The following is a 12524-nucleotide window of genomic DNA, read 5'->3' on the forward strand; positions in this document are numbered from 1 at the left end:
GCCACAGGCTCATTGAGCCAGTCCTGATTTCCCAAATATGGGGGGGAAATCGGTGGGAACCCCCATATTTAAAAAAACAGCACCGGCTCTTGGATGGTCCAGGTTAGGTTACAAATAGAGTAGGTGTCCCCCATATCTTGGATTCAGCACTGGGTTCCAAAAGCCAGTGATGTCATGCCACAGCAGGGGGACACTTTTTATACAAGGACCCTTATTCAGATCTGATCGCAGTACAAATTTGTTCTCAAAATGGGCAAAATGATGTGCACTGCAGTTAGGGCAGATGTAACATGTGCAGAGAGAGTTACATTTGGGTGGGGTGTGTTTAAACTGAAATCTAAATTGCAGTGTAAAAACAATGCAGCCAGTATTTACTCTGCACAGAAACAAAATAACTCACACAAATCTAACTCTCTCTATAAATGTTACATCTGCCCCACATGGTTTTGCCCATTTTAGGAACAAATGTGAACTGCAATCAGATCTGAATAAGGGCCTAGGTCCCCTGCCGAAACATGAACACTGTGGCTGGTCAGTCATGGATGGGGTACCTGGGGAAGTGGGGTCCCCTCAATAAAGGGTTCCTCTCAGGCTTCACTCATCCATGGCTGAAGCTCTGGTCTAGCCCTGATGGTCCTGGGTGTTGGACGCCGGATTGATTATTTTGTGGTTAAAAATAGACCTAATATTTAATATTGTGCTGTGGGACAACAAGTCCCAGCAAACCTCTATTTGCATACAGGGACTTGAAGAACCACAAGTCCCAGCATGCGGGCATTAAAGGGCCCTCTGGGAATTGTAGTCCCACAGCATGACCAATGTTACAATAAATACATGGGGCCTTATTCTAGTTCACTCTTTCTGGCAAAATCCTTCTTAGATGGACAAAACCATGTGCACTGCACGTGGGGCAGATGTTACTTGTGCAGAGAGAATTAGATTTGGGTGGGGTTTTACTTCAAAGTGAGATCTACTGTATATTGCAGTGTAAAAATAAAGCAGCCAGTATTTACCCTGCAAAGAAACAAAGTAACTCACCCAAATCTAATTATCTCTGCACATGTTACATCTGCCCCCCTGCGGTGCACATGGTTTTGTCCATCTAAGAAGGATTTTGACAGGAGACTGTGTTGGGACAGTATCATTCTAAATCCAGCTCCCCTCAGCAGAGGAAAGGTGTCAGCACTTCTTGGTCGACACTTTAGTGGTGTAGACCTTGGGTCAGTCCTAAATTATTGTGCCTCCTGTTATATATTAGCCACCACTATCATATCCCCACATATAGCAATGGGGAAAACTGGGAATACCAGTGCCATGGCACGTTTAGAAAAATATGCCCGTGCACACTCAAACACAAAGGGTCAAACCTCTTCCTCCACCCCGCTGTCAACCCCTGTGAAAGGGAATGACCCACAAGAGGCCCAAGATATAACAATGGTAACTCATGGAGGCCATAAAAGGATGTGAACAGAGACTTGTGGAAAAAGTCTCAGATTTACAAATAGAAGTGTCCCAGATGAGACAGGATATGAAAATGGTTAAAAATCAAATGAAAGAAGCCGAATCTCGGATCTCAAAATTGAAAGATTGCAATAATGTCTTAGAGGCCAAAGTCGATGTCCTGTCCAATAAAATGAGTGAGATGAAAAATAAAATCTCAGATTTGGAAGGGAGGGGCTGAAGGAATAATATAAGAATAGTGGGCTTACCTGAGAGGGAAGAAGGTACAGAGCCCATAAAATTTGTGGAACACTGGTTAAAGGAGAAGTTGGGAGGAGACTCCTTCTCTAAGTTCTTCTCAATCGAAAGAGCCCATCGGGTACCTTTTAGACCTCTACCCCCGGGAGCCCCACCAAGAACATTAATAGTGAAAATGTTGCATTTTTTGGATCGGGACGCAGTGATCCGTATGGCCAGAGCCAAGGGCCCAATTGAACACAATGGGGCCAAAATTATGATCTTTCCTGATTATACGATCGAGGTCCAGAAAGAGAGAGCCAAATTTGCAGAAATAAAACGTCGACTACGGGAAAAAGGTCTGGTGTACTCTATGATGTACCCCGCCAAGCTGAGGATTGTATCTGGCGCAGAAACAGTCTTCTTTGACAATCCTAAAGAGGCAGCAAGGTGGATCGATAAATGGGTCCCAGGCTCTCTCTTGCTGGCAGAGAAAACATAAATTAATAAACCAAATCCCAGGGGGCTCCCCGCACTATGGTGGTCGGAAGAAGTAAAAGCCCCTAGTGTAGTATAACATCTTGGGAGGGAATATAGGTGTACCTTAGGGAAGATAGGTATACAGGGTGGTGGGAGGTAAAAGGGGAGGTTTGGGGTTGGAGTGTGTTTGTAATTGTATTATGTATTGTCTTGTGATTTTTTATGTTTATGTGTAGGTACCAATATAACATAAGGCTGATTCAATATAGGGGATGTGGTAAAGATTCTGCGATACGGCCACGTAGGTGGCAAGTTATATGATAAATATGGTGTTTGGCGTAATAAAGATGATAGCTTGGAATATCCGTGGGATAAACAATAAGATAAAACGATCTCTGGTGCTGAATCAGCTGAAACAATATGAGGTGGACGTGATGTGTTTGCCCGAGACGCATTTAGAGGGAAAGAAACTCCTGACATTAAGGAGACCCTGGATAGGTCACACATATCATGCCCCCTTCAACTTCCAGAGGAGTTTCGATATTGATACGTAAAACACTGTCTTTCTCATGCAATAGTGTATCTAGAGACCCTTATGGCTGTTATGTTTTCTTAGATTGTACGATTAATTCTAAGCAATTGTTAATACTGGCATTATGTATTCCCCCACCATTTTCATATAATATTCTTATTAAGGCCACCGAGTTTGCCGCTCAAACTCCACAGGTCTCCGTGCTATGCATGGGGGACTTTAATAATGTATTAAATTCTAGACTAGATAGATGGAGCAAAACAGCAGCTGATAAAGGGAGGGGGAATCAGGGACTATCGGAGTACGTTGAAAATATGGGATGGATTGATCCAAGGCGTTTCCTAAACCCAACTGCAGTACAATATTCTTGCTTCTCTTCCACTTACACCACCTTTTCAAGGACAGACATGATACTTACTTCCAGGGATCTCATGCCATTGGTCCCTAAGATCGATTACAAAGCATGAGGCATATCCGATCATTCTCCAGTTTATCTGGAGCTTGAAGTTGCCAACGAAAGAGGATTTGATTTTTGGAGACTAAATCCCACTTGGTTATATAGTATAGATCAAAAAAAGGATCTGGCGGAGCTTTGGCAGAGATTCTGGGAAAGTAATTTCAATTCAGCAGATATACACATTGTATGGGACGCCTTTAAGGCATACATAAGAGGAACCTTGAGAAAGTGCATCGCTGAACAAAAAAAGAAATGTAGAGAACATATTGCAGAAATGGAAGGGAAGTGTATTGATAAGGAGAGAGAATATTGTATTAATAAGACTGGGACAGCATATACAGAATGGCAAGTGGCAAAGGAGGAGTGGTTGGAAGAAATTAGAAGGGGTAATTTAAATATTATGGCACATAAAACCAAGTTAAAGTATCAAAGTGAAGATAGGTCTGGAAAATACTTAGCCTACCTAATGAAAAGTGATAGTCCATCGAATGTTATATTAAAGATGAAAAATATCAATGGCAGTATTGTTCATACTCCAAGTCAGATTGGAGAAGCATTTGTATCATATTTTACCCAATTATATGCCAGTAGATTGCAATTTCAAGAATTGGAGATAAAACGATATATTGAGAAAATAAAGCTTCCAAAACTAGAGGAGGAAGGCCTCCTGGAGTTAGACGCCCCCTTTAAATTAGAAGAAGTTATAGAGGCCATTAAAGCATCACCATCTGGCAAAACTCCAGGCTTGGATGGCATTACTGCTGAGTTCTATAAAAAATATGTAGATATATTAGCACCTTTGTTGTATAAAACTCTTGAAGAGGGATTTGTGTCGGGTGCCATCCCAAAGTCATGGTCAGAAGCAAAAATAATTGTAATTTTGAAACCAGATAAAAACCCCTTAGAATTAGATTCATATTGGCCTATCTCTCTTATTTCCTTTGAGGCTAAAGTGGTGGCTAAAATACTTGCCAATAGATTAAATAAATATATCTCCAAACTGGTACATCCTGATCAATCAGGTTTTATGCCGGGCAAAGTCACTAGTTTAAATATCAGGAGGTTGTATTCTCACCTTCAGTTAATGGGGGAAAGAGAGAACCAGGCAGCAGTAATATCTTTAGATGCAACAAAGGCCTTTGATTCCATAGAATGGCTATACCTTTGGGAAGTACTTAGAGCCTATGGATTTGGCCCAAACTTTATAAGGTGGGTACAATTGCTATACACTGATCCTTCTGCCCGGGTATCTGTCAATGGCTGGACATCTGCCCCCTTTCGTCTCACCAGAGGGACACGGCAGGGTTGTCCCTTGTCCCCTGCCCTGTTTGCTCTGGCGATCGAACCCTTGGCCTGTTTAATCAGGCAATACCCGGGCGATATAGGCTTCTCCTCAAAGCAGCAAATAGAAAGGGTCTTGTTATATGCAGACGATTTGCTAATTTATTTAAAACAATATAAGGAGTCTCTGCCGATGATATTAGATTGCATAGGGGAATTTGGGGAATTTACGGGATTTAAGGTTAATTGGGCGAAATCAATTATTCTTCCAGCTGGGCACCCGAGCAACTATACTCAAGACACCTCCCTTCAGTTGAAGTGGGTAACCACATTTAAGTACTTGGAGTTGTTATTTCCCAAGACCCAAAGGAGTTTATAGAATTAAATATTAACCCGGTAATGAAATGGCTAAAAGAGAAGATAAGAATGTGGAGTAGATTGCCGTTGTTAACAGCTGGAAGAATAAATTTGGTAAAAATGACGGTTTTACCCAAGTTTTTATATATAATACAGCAGTCGCCAATATATCTTCCCAAATCTCAATTTAGGAAATTGAACGGTATTATAAGCTCCTTTATTTGGAATGGCACCCGCCCCAAGATCAACCTAAACAACCTTATGAGATCCAGATCAGACGGGGGTATGGGTCTTCCCGACTTTAGGTGTTATTATATAGCTGCTCAAGTGGCGCAATTAAAATCTTGGGGTAGCGTGACTGAGGAGGGTAGCCATTTGGTGAGAGAGATGGTAAGAGCTTCTACCCCTAAAATTGCCCCCAAGGATAGATTGATACAGGGGAAAAAATACTCAGGAGATTTAGCTTTGGTGGAGCAAGCGGTTAAAATTTGGAAGGAAGTAAACTATATTCTGGAGGTAGACTATATAGATAAAGAAAGTAGGATAGTTTATTACCTCACCCCAAGGGAAGTGGAAGAGCTACAAATAGTTGAGGCATGGCATCCTTTTTCAATTATATTCCTCTCCCAGGTATATGATTCCAACGGCTTAAAATCGTTCCTCCAATTAACAGAATAATATGACCTCCCAAAGACCCACTTTTTTCGATACCTTCAAATGAGAACCGCGCTGGGGGCGATTTTTAATGATACCTCCCCGCAATTTGAGGAGTCGGCGATTAAAAAGCTAATCAAATCCCCCAATAACAAAAAAAGTATCCAAGGTATATGGAATACTAATGAAAAATAAAAACAGGGATGGCTTAATGCAGTTAAAAGAAAAATGGTAGAGTAATGTTGGAGAGATAAGCGAGTTGGAATGGCTCAGGGCGAAGAAGGGGGTGACTAATGCAACTAATTCGATCCGAGTGCAACAAACTTAACTTTTCATTTTACACAGATCCTATATGTCGGCAAGTAGATTGGAAAAATTTGGGGGAAGAGCGTCATCAGATTGCCCAAAATGTGGTAACTCCCCAGGTACATTCATGCACTTAATTTTGGAGTGCGAATTGGTAGCCGAGTTCTGGGATAACGTCAAGTCAAATATAATAAGTACTGGGATACCTCCCGAAATCCTGACCCCAAAAACTGTTTACTGGGAATAGTGCCAGGAGATATGGATAGGAATGTTAAGTTGTATGTGAATAATCTCGTCTCAATTGCCAAAATCCTAGTGGGTAGTAAGTGGATGTCTAATGTTGCACCTAATATAGAAGTATGGAAGGCACGGGTGAACTTTATTATAGAACAAAAGAGAAATCTTGCACAAGCACGAAACATAAAAAAAAAAAAAATTTATTCAATATGGAATTATTGGTTACAGTCACCTCTATATAGAAAAAGTACACTTGTCCAAACTTATCCATGTAAACTTATGAAAGAGGTATAAATTTTGAGACAGTAAACTTAAACACGACCACATTTTAAAAGATCAAGGGTGAAATGTAATAGGATGAGAGATTCAGAAAGTGAGAGATTTGGTAAGAAATCTCCAGTTTTTTTAAAGTGGCAATCATTTACACAGCAAAACCAGTGTGATTTTGCTGTGTCAATGATTGCCACTTTAAAAAAACTGGAGATTTCTTACCAAATCTCTCACTTTCTGAATCTCTCATCCTATTACATTTCACCTTAGTTTCTTTTCACTTTATTTATTTATTTATCCTTTTCCTTTTTCTCTTTAGCCTCCACTCCCACTGAGTACACTAAGAAAATAGTAGATTATGGCAAGTAGATGTAGGGGTATAGTATATACAATAAAGATCTACATTACAGTCTCCCCAGTAGATATTATGATATATGATATGAGATGATCAGCCATTAATTATCTTCCTATTTTTTTTTCTTCCTCTCCATTCTATTTTTTATATATTTATCTTGTGTTTTGGTACCTAAACTATGTATGTATGTCTTTGTGAATGTAATATATGTTTTGTAATGTTCCAATTATGTGATGTTTTATAAAAATAACAATAAAGATTTAAAATAAAAAAAGAAGGCCCATAGTGACACCTAGAAAAGAAGAGCTTTATTAACATACATGCATACACCCATTCGCGCACACATACATACATATATACATGCTCACCTTGCCACATGTTCCCCCTGCAGATCTCTCCTCTTATCCAGTAGGACTCCTGCTTCTAGGAGAAAGAAGAGGGTAATGGGCCCCATACATCAGCAATCACAATTTATGGATTTCCAGATACAGGGATTTTTTGGCCAGATAAATGGATTCTACAATCTATTGGACTTGCCCACACATTACAGATTTATTTCAGTGATCGGCAGATTTTTCCATCTAAAGATTGCATCTTCATATCTGGAAATTGCCCAATCGATTGCTGTTCATAATGTAAATAGATGAAGAAGACGAATTGGGAATGCCCACACATATAAAAAAGATCTGCAGATAATACCAGATTATTAAACATGTTTAAAAACCTGATTAAGCAATCGATTGGCGATTTTGATTGGGATTGCCAAAAGGGGGAGCCCACACATCTAAAATTAATTGTGGCAATCATCTCCATATCTGAAAATTGTCACAATTAATTGCTGATGAATGGGGCTCTTTAGTTTTTATTCGTTAATGCAGGCATTTCCAACCACGGTCCTCAAGGCACACCAACAGTGCAGGTTTTAGTGCTATCCAGGCTTCAGCACAGATGGTTTAATCAAAATCCCTCAGATACTAATTAAGTCACCTGTGCTGAAGCCTCTATATCACTAAAACCTGCACTGTTGGTGTGCCTTGAGGACCGTGGTTGGGAATGCCTGCATTAATGTAATAAATAATGTCCAAAAGAACATTTGTAAACTTTTGATATGTGCTAACTGGCTGGGTTTATAATGGTTTCCAATTTTTTTCACATGGTTATGAACAAGGTTACCCTATAACAGTGATGGCTAACCTTGGCACTTCAGTTGTTGTCCAACTACACATCCCAGCATGCCCTGACACAGTTTTGCTATCTGGCCATGCAGGCATGTGCTGGGATGTGCAGTTCAACAACAGCTGTAGTGGCAAGGTTAGCCATCACTGCCATTGTTGACACATGATTAAAGATACATATCAAACAAGTGACCTGTTTAGGTGTTTGACACACATGAGTACTTTATTTGGTTTGTGTTTGTGACACATGAACAGTGGTGCTGACTAACACAGTGGCCATAAAACTTTTGTATTTGCCCTTGGCTTAACAAATCAACAAACCCATTTTTAGTGGGATCTGCCATCCCAAGGAGCAACAATCCATAGATTTTTTAAACAGTGAGTTAATGTTAGAAATAAAATGTGTGTTTACCATCCAAATGGGGGAACCAAGCACCAGCAGATTTGCACTACTGCTGTAAATCATAGTTGCCTAGTGCCTACCCTCCTGCATTCTGCAGGAGACTCCCTGAAATAACAACAATCTCCCTCTCTCATTCATTAGTCTACCTTTCTCACTAATTTCTCCTAGCCCATATTACACTGTTACAGTTTTCGGCGGAAAAAAGGAATGATAGACTGGTACATTTACATTGAACCATCAGCGCCATTTCCCAGCACTTTATCAAGTATAGTAGCTCTTACTAATGGCTTTGGGGCTCATCTACATTTGGATATAAGTCATTTTAAATTACACACCAACGCTTCAAGGTGCCACATTCACAATCTCTTTTCACAATCTCTCCATATATGGAATTAGACACGCCCTTTGGGTGGAGCACATCATGCCCCCTCAATTGGGCGCTTTGCAAAATTCTATTACCAACTATAATCTCCCTGAAACTAGTTTTCAAAAGTAGGCAAGTATGTGCTGTCCCTTCATTTGGTTTACCAATGCATCAGACTGGGACATTTCGGTGTGGATTTAGGATGGACCTAAAAGCAAAACAATATGTCAAGGCCTTAGGAATTGAATACATTTTTTTCAATTTAAAAACAAAAACCTTATATTTACAGTACCAGCATCAATCGAATCCTCAGCATTCGTCTGTTATTGTAGTGAGTTTCTGGGATGGGAGGGGTTTAGCTGTGAATAATTAAATACAAATGCAAATATAAATGATGTGCTTTTGTAAAGCGCCTTGAGTCCTATTGGAATAAGAGCTATGTAAATACAATTTCTATGATGATTATTATTATTATTATTATTATTATTATTATATGCAAAATGTGTTTTTTGCAACATACATTGTTGTTGTTTTTTTTTAACAAATATGAATTTAAAGAATATCGTAATTTAGCTATAATATGGTGGCTAATTGATGTTAGGGAGTAAAATGGTTTGTGGCCTACTTTTACCATATGGCCAAGGAATATTACACATGTAAATGTAACACATAAACAATATATTGTAATAATAAATCCTTGAATCCTCATGGACTCTAGGCAGAAATAAGCCACATACAGTGCAGACTGCCCCCTGCACACGCCTCCCAGCTAGTTAGGTGGGAAGCCATCACTGATCTGCGTATCTAAATAATATTTATCAGATCACACTTGCTTCACAGAATGTTTTAAAAAATTCCTCTCATTTGAGCGGGTCCTGCCGATTCTATCACCAATCGCCAGGACCCACCATCAAATGGAAGGGGGGACGTGTGCATGAGATGCTCGCACCCCCCGTTCCGTCAGAGCCCACTGCCGCCCTCTGCCACCTTCCCGTCGCTCCCGCGTTGGTGCTCACAGCCCTCCCGCAACCCCCCTAACCCTGCCTGTCTCCCTGAAGTGGAGACGGGCAGGGTTTCGCCATCCGCCACCGAGAGAAGGGGACGCACGTGCATCCCTATCAGATGGAGCGCCTCTCCACCAGCTCTCGCCAGCGGAGGCACTCCATATGTTGGATTCAACTCATGAAGACTTTTGCAGTATTAACAAAATAAATGGCCCATGTGAGATGGGAAAAACATAATACAGATGACTGACAATATTTAATATTTTTTCAACTAATAATTTATTTTCTGTGTCCCCTTAAATGTGAGCTTGTTTCTTCAATCCAGATCACACATAAGGAAAACGGCAGGACAGATGTGTTAATTAGCTGTGTATAGTTGACAAAAATCTCATCATGCATTTTAGTAGATAATAGAAACAAATGGTGCTATTGAAGTTCATTAATTGTAACAGCTTCAGTCTGTTCTCTACAATCATTGTGTAGAGTTCAATTTGAGAAATGGGCAATTTCTCGGGAATTAACAAATTGTTTTAAACCAATCAGATAGCTCAAATTTAGATGAGCATTCTGCTTAGCTGGAAATAATCCATTAATGTTAATAGTTCACAAAGTCCTCAAGACTACAAATAGGACAATGTTTTCTTTATTTTTTTCATTTAAATATGTCCCTTGTGAAAATTCTGCATCAGAAAGTAAAATGAGAATTTGTGTTTTGTCTGCAGTGGGAAGAAAATATAAATTTAAAGCCCACTGGACTCAGTACTAAAATCTGTGATGGGGCAAGGAAATACAATGATTTAAAATGCTCTGTATTTGCTGCTTTCCAAAAAATATTTACACACTATATCTGTAGAAGAAATCAAATTGATCTGCTCCACTATTACTAGTGTCCTACAGTATGTCATCTAACAATATTAATGGATAACAAATTTAATTTTTCCATATGTATCTATCATTGTTTTTCTCATCATAAGCTATATATTTTCCCTTTATAAATGGACAACAATAATATGTTATGTACAGTTTAATCTGGTAGGCCTAAAGAAGGGAATATGCCATAGTAAATCTGGCATAATTTGCTGAAATTAAAAATATTTTTACAATGATTTATAATGTTATATTGCTATGTTAACTGGGGAATCCAACATAAAAAACCACCATACTGTAAAATATGAAGGACTAAAAATTTGAACTTCTGGTTCCATCATTTAAAAAGCTCCTACTGTAGTTTTTTATTTATTTGAAAAAAAAAAAGTTCCTCTTCCCTTCCTGGGGTGTCGCTGTCTGCTGTAGTGCTTCTAGCACAGTGTGGTCTGTATATCAGCACTAATATGCAAACCAGACCTGTGCTAGAAACACCAAAGCAGACAGCGACACCCCAGGCAGGGAACAGGAAATGCATGGGTTTCCAAAGATGGCGGGTGCTAGAATGAACACTAGTTTAGATGATAGAAGGGAATAGAGGTGTTGAGCTGTGAAGTCATGTATTTGGAGTATATCAAATGTGTCTTACCTGCTTAATTGATTTGAGGACATTTCTCCATTGCAGCCAGGGGCAGCTGAAAGCATGTGACTGATTAACCAAGGTATCTGTTTGGAACTCCCTTAAGAAGACATTGTGGGACTTGTCATCTGCCCGCCTGGCTGGGAGGGGAGGAAGATTCTATACATGTACTGTATAAAATCCTAATAACACCAACTCAAGAAAAGGCAATAGTGTGGGTGCAGTAAAGATCCTTTAACCCCTTGAGTGGTGGGATTTGCTGGGGCATGACACACCTGCCAGGGTATGGGCAACTCGGGGGGACTCGGGCGCCCAAACTACCAAGCGCTCCGGAGTCCACACTAGCCACCTGGTAACTGATACAGTGCAAATGGTGGCAGGGGCATTGACAGGGGAGCTCCAGCATACAATCGGCGGATCACTGGTGGTATCCCTCGGACAGACCGCTGCTGCAGTGCAGTTGAGCGCGGAAAATTTCCGGGCATACCATTGAAGCTGTTAAAGATCCTAAAAAATAACCTTTAATTATATAATGTAAAACCTATTAATAAACTAGGTGAAACCTAAAAAATATATAGATAGTGAATTAAGAAAGAAAATTTCTGTATGAAAAATGATGTCTGCTGTCTGTATACAGTATTCTCAATAGTATATATTTTTATTATACTGTAGGATAAATTACCATTTTGTGTGTTTGTGTGTGTTCCAGTTCAATTATTATGAAATAAATGTTTCTAAACTGTTGTGCTATGTTACACTCTGCCAGAGATATCTATAGTAATATTCACTAACTGTGAACTCAATACGGTAACAATTTGTTTCCTTCAGGACTGTTGCTACTGTGAGTTTCTCAATTTTTTTACATTTCATGTTTAACAGTTTTCAGAACACAACAGTTTAGAAACATTTATTTTATAACAGTTTATCTGGAACAGCAGGGACAAACGCAGGAATTTTGTGTGTGTGTATGGGGGGTTTCCAAATGTATGTGTGTGTATATAAACACTGGGACCAGAAATCGGCCCTGGCATTTTGAGCACACAGGCCCAGTTGGAGTGAGCGGGACCTTTGCGCGGCGAAGCTGCGTGGCAAAAAGGGGGTGTGGCCTCATGAAAAGGAGGCATGGCATCACAAAAAGGAGGCATTACACATTATTTAACACACCATACTGCCCATTACATATTACTACACACCGTAATGCCCATTGCACATACCACAACATAACCCTTAATTCACTTTTATGCCACACACCATAACGCTTTACATGCAATGGTATGCACAATGGATAAATCGCCTTAAAGTGCCCCTCCCCACTGTGGGGTACATGCAGAGGGTTGTGAATAGAACAAAAAATGAGACATTAAAGTGTAATAAAAAGAAACCTAAATAGTCTTTCATTTTCACACATCCCCACACACAGATCAAGCAAGCATTGTACACAGGGGCATGTGGGCAGCGCACATCATAT

The 12524-nt window shown here is 39.8% G+C and overlaps 1 long non-coding RNA gene across 2 annotated transcripts in view; it reads right to left on the reverse strand.

The window, feature by feature from the left end:
• The window catches only part of LOC146062627 (uncharacterized), a 123952-nt gene that overhangs the window by 772 nt on the left and 110656 nt on the right, over positions 1–12524 (reverse strand). For both annotated transcript variants that reach the window (XR_014471428.1, XR_014471429.1), the window contains exons 3-4: positions 8841–8907; positions 6975–7029 (exon numbers count right to left, since the gene is read on the reverse strand). This is a non-coding gene — a long non-coding RNA (uncharacterized LOC146062627). The remainder of the gene's footprint in view (positions 1–6974; positions 7030–8840; positions 8908–12524) is intronic.

The sequence above is a fragment of the Crinia signifera genome, chromosome 3 (genome assembly GCF_055691185.1).
Source record: "Crinia signifera chromosome 3, ASM5569118v1, whole genome shotgun sequence".
Lineage (NCBI taxonomy): Eukaryota > Metazoa > Chordata > Amphibia > Anura > Myobatrachidae > Crinia > Crinia signifera.